This window comes from Engraulis encrasicolus, chromosome 7 (genome assembly GCF_034702125.1).
Source record: "Engraulis encrasicolus isolate BLACKSEA-1 chromosome 7, IST_EnEncr_1.0, whole genome shotgun sequence".
Classification (NCBI taxonomy): domain Eukaryota; kingdom Metazoa; phylum Chordata; class Actinopteri; order Clupeiformes; family Engraulidae; genus Engraulis; species Engraulis encrasicolus.
In genome coordinates this window covers 15,766,464-15,770,991 of record NC_085863.1, presented here as the reverse complement: position 1 = coordinate 15,770,991, position 4,528 = coordinate 15,766,464, and positions in this window count along the sequence as shown.

Genomic DNA, 4,528 nt, shown 5'->3' with positions numbered 1-4,528 from the left:
CCTTGTATGACCTGTGCATATGAAAAAACTGACAATAAAAACTGACTTGACTTGACTTGACTTGACTCTGTTTCTGTCTAATCCAAGCAGAATTTGCCTGCTGACCTCTGTGGGGTTGTAGAGATGACTTATTTAGTTTAGTTTAGTTTATTTGATAGGGACAGATACATAACGTGTAGGTTGCATAACAAACAAACAGCAAGCATCATAGCATTTATAGCCAAAGGCAAATTTCCAATGCTCGTCCCGGTGGCCCTTGCTTTGCTGGCTGTCTAGAACAATTACTAGGACCAGGCAAACACAATGATCCCATATAGAAGTCTACAAGGACCAATGGGAACACAATGATCCCTTGTAGAAGTCTACAAGGACCAGGCAAACACAATGATCCCTTGTAGAAGTCTGCAAGGACCAATGGGAACACAAAGATAATTTGTAGAAGTCTACAAGGACCAATCGAAGCAAAATGATCCCTTGTAGAAGTTCCACAAAACTCCTTTCCACATGCAGCGAGTCCACAGTACTCTAAACTGACACATTACATCACATCATATGTGATCATGGTGGTTTTCCGACCGTTTCCGTGTAAACAGAGTCTAAATTATTCAATGAGCGGAATCTCTTCGGAATATCTATCGGTTCTACTTTGTCAATCAGGGAGAGCAGTCAGCTTAATCACCTGTGCTGTAATACTGAGTTAACTTTTTCGCCAATGCAATATTTGAGTTCATTACTAAATTGGTATTGAATATTTAAATCAGTACAAATAAGACAGTAAGAGGTAAAGGAGAGTTTAGCACACAAACTCTGGAAAACTTCCCTTCCCATGTTCTCCTCTTGCTGAAGGAATTACAGTATATGGGAATACCAAGGTCTCAAGGCCTAGTAGAAAAGTAGTGTAAGGTTGGTGACTTACTGTATGGTCAAGCAGTCAAAAAATATGATGGGGTCTGGAGGTCCTGAATTCTCCGTGTTTGCTCGTTTTATTTATTTACTTTTTAACTCATTGTTTTATTTTGGAATGGGGCAGTGTGAAGCTAGTCCGTGCGAGAGAGAGCGAGAGAGAGAGGAGGGGGGGGGGCATTCGTGTGGAGAAGACGCTCTCAGAAGTGTGGTGTGGTGCGTGCCTACGCGAGGCGAAGCAAGGCTAGAGGCCTGATTTGGGTTTCAAGGGATGGAGTGATGGAAGGAAGGAGTCGGAGGTGGTGGAGGAGTGTGGAGGATGGATGGATGGAAGGAAGAATGGTTGAGGTATAGTGTTGATGGCTGGGGAGGTGGAGGAGTGAAGGTGGTGGAGGAGTAGAGGGGTGGTGGTGGGCAGGGAAGCCGACAGGGGGTTACAAAGCGGTCACTTGTCCCGGGCCCCAGGGTGAGAGGGGGCCCCAGAATTGGATCCTCCTTTACATTGTATTGACTAGGTTTGGGGCCCTTTCAGATGTCTTTGTCCGGGGCCCATTGAAAGCTGTCAGCGGCCCTGGGTGGAGGAGTAGAGGTGGTGGAGGAGTGACGGGTGGTGGTGGTGGAGTGAGGGGGGGATTGGAGTTAGAGGTGGGGGTGGTACTGTGGTTGGGCTTGAGCCTTTAAAAGCCTTCGTTCTCCACCAGTGAAATTATTAGCAGTGTGTGAAAACAAGGCTGGCTCGAGGCTAGCCACCCAGGAGAGAGCTTAGCCTCAGGGCAATTTCAGAATAAAAGTCATGCAGGAGAAAATAATGGGGAAGGGAACGAGCAGAGGAAGGTAAAGAGAATTTTTATTTCTCCTTTTTTCCTACTCGCGTACGTTGGCTCTGCTCTCCATCTCTCTCTCTCTCTCTCTCTCTCTCTCTCTCTCTCTCTCTCTCTCTCTCTCTCTCTCTCTCTCTCTCTCTCTCTCTCTCTCTCCCGCTCCCTTTCTCTGTATCTATATGAAGTTACATTTTTCTCCCCTCCCCACTGTTTCTGTTCTCCCTTCTCGCTCGCTCCCTCACCCTATCTTTCATTCTCTCTTTCTCCCTCTGTATGCATTTCTCATGGCACTTTCTTTTCCTTTGGTCTCCAGATGCAGTTTCATTCCCTAACAAAGCCTCATACGACCGGATCGGCACACTGCGAGACGAGAGCTGGAGGGAACACAGCGCCAGGGGCGGATCGAGCAATTTTGGGGCCCTTGGCGAAATATTAACATGGGGCCCTCAAAAGTCATTCTTGAAACATGTACACAAAATAAGGAGCTTAGAACTCTGTGTTTTGGTGTCATTCTATTGTTTTGTCTCATATACTGTATATTTTCAATTGAATAAGTGACAAATGAAGATCAGGCCTACTATTTTGTTTGCTTACCACAACTGGTGTGACAGTTGGAGGCCCCTATGGAAGGCTGATTTGGTCGGGGCCCTAGGCAATTGCCTAGGTTTGCCTGATGTAATGTCCACCTCTGCAGCGCATTAGTACAGTACATCACTGCAGCCTCCATCCATCCTCCTCTCTCTAGTCTAACGCTCCCCTGTCTTTTCCTTTACAGGCTCTAGGTCAGTCCTGTGGGGTAGATCACTCCTCGCTGGGCTCCTGACAGACAGACACTGAAGGTTATGTCAAGAGCTCCCCTCTGGCTTCGTGCACCGTTCTCTTACCATACGGTCTCGAAGGTCAACACCCTCCTTGAGACAAGGCCTGAATCTCTTTGGTACCTACTGGTGCAAATGTCCTTTTCAGCACACCATACACACCCTGGTTTTCCCAAGATATCTCAGCACATGTATGCGATTTTTCTCAGTCTTCCTGTTCTTTTTTTCATTCTTGTGGCCTTCTGAACTGGCGCTTTGTTCAACAGATTTGCCTGAGCGAGGACCTTAAATATTTACCCCCAAAAAACGGCAGTTGATTCTCCGTGAATATAAATCTTGCATAGCGTTATGAGGCAAGAGGAAATAGATCCTTTTTCCTCGTTGCTGGTTCTCTCTTCATTTCCTGAATGAAGTGTGCCTCTGTTGCTGCAGCATGCTCTCAAGCACAGACACTTTGTGTGATTCAATTTTTATGAAGCACGGTTTAAAACAATAGTCTCGCAGCGTTTGTTCGGCTGTTTTTTGGTTGGAGATAGGCATGATATTGTCCATCTCCTCCACTCCCCTCATCTTCTCACCAGATTTCTGCTCTTTCTGGATGAGCTTTGCGATCCCACACACATTTGTGAGCACACGTATTATTCACAAATAAGCAAACAGACATGAATGAATCCTATAAATGGAAATGATGATGTATTATCTTTTGTGGTAGAAGTTGAGAATTTCTGTTTGTCTGGCAAAGGGATTTTCTGAGTGTATCTTTCCAGTGATGTTCAAAATATAAACTGTGTGCGTGTGTGCGTGTGTGCGTGTGTGTGTGTGTGTGTGTGTGTGTGTGTGTGTGTGTGTGTGTGTGTGTGTGTGTGTGTGTGTGTGTGTGTGTGTGTGCGTGCGCGCACACATGCATGTATACTGTATGTGAGCAGGGGTAGATTGCACTAAGTAGTCTGGGCTGGGTTGAACTGCTTGGGTATACTACACCACATAGGCTTCATCAAGTAGGTTGGACTGTTTGACTGAGCTCAGTTGGGCTGCTTGGCTAGCTGGGTTGGGTTGGGGTAGACAGGGTAGGCTGGTTGGGCTGCTTAGCTGGCCTGAGTTGGGCTGTTTAACTGGCTGACTGGCTGGCAGGCTGAGTTGGGGTAGACAGGGTAGGCTAGGTTGTGCTGATTAGCCTGGCTATTTGCCTGGGTTGATCTGGGCTGGGCTGTTTGGTTGGGCTGAGCTGGGCTACTTGGGTGGTTGGGTTGTTGGTTGGATTGGGCTGTTTGGCTGGGCTGGGTCGTGCTGCTTAGCTCTGATATTTGGCTTGGTTGTGCTGTTTGGATGGGCTGGGCTGTGCTGGACTGGGCCAGACTGGGTATGGCTGCTTGGCTGGCTGGTTTGGGCTGTTTGGTGCTGGGCTCTTTGGCTGGGTTGGCTGGGCTGTGCTGCATTGGGCTGTTTGGCTGGGCTTGGTTGGGCTGGGCTGCTGGGCTGGGCTATTTTGCTGGGTTGGGCTACTTGGCTGGGCTGGGCTACTTGGCAGGGTTGGGCTGGGATGTTTGGTGCTGAGTTGGGCTGTTTGGTTGGGCTGGACTATTTGGCTGGCTGGGTTGAGTTGGGCTGCCTGGCTGGATATGCTGGGCTGTTTAGCTGGCTGGGTTGGGCTGCGCTACTTGTCTGGGCTGGGCTGGGCTACTTGACTGGGTTGGGTTGGGCTACTTGGCTGGCTGGTTGAGTTGGGTTGTTTGGCTGGGCTACTTGGCTGGGCTGGGTTGGGCTGCTTGGCTGACTGGCTGTCTGAGTGATATGAGCGGTGACATGATGGAGGCGGCGGCGGGGCGGGGCAGGGCGGTGTGCTCGCCCGTGGCATCCTGGAAAACATGCTAATAGAGAGGTGCATTAGTGCTCTCCGCTCCCACCCGCTCACAGCCCCGTGATAATCACACACAACGTGTTTCACTCTCATCACACCACTCAGCACTCTCTCTCTCTCTCTCTCTC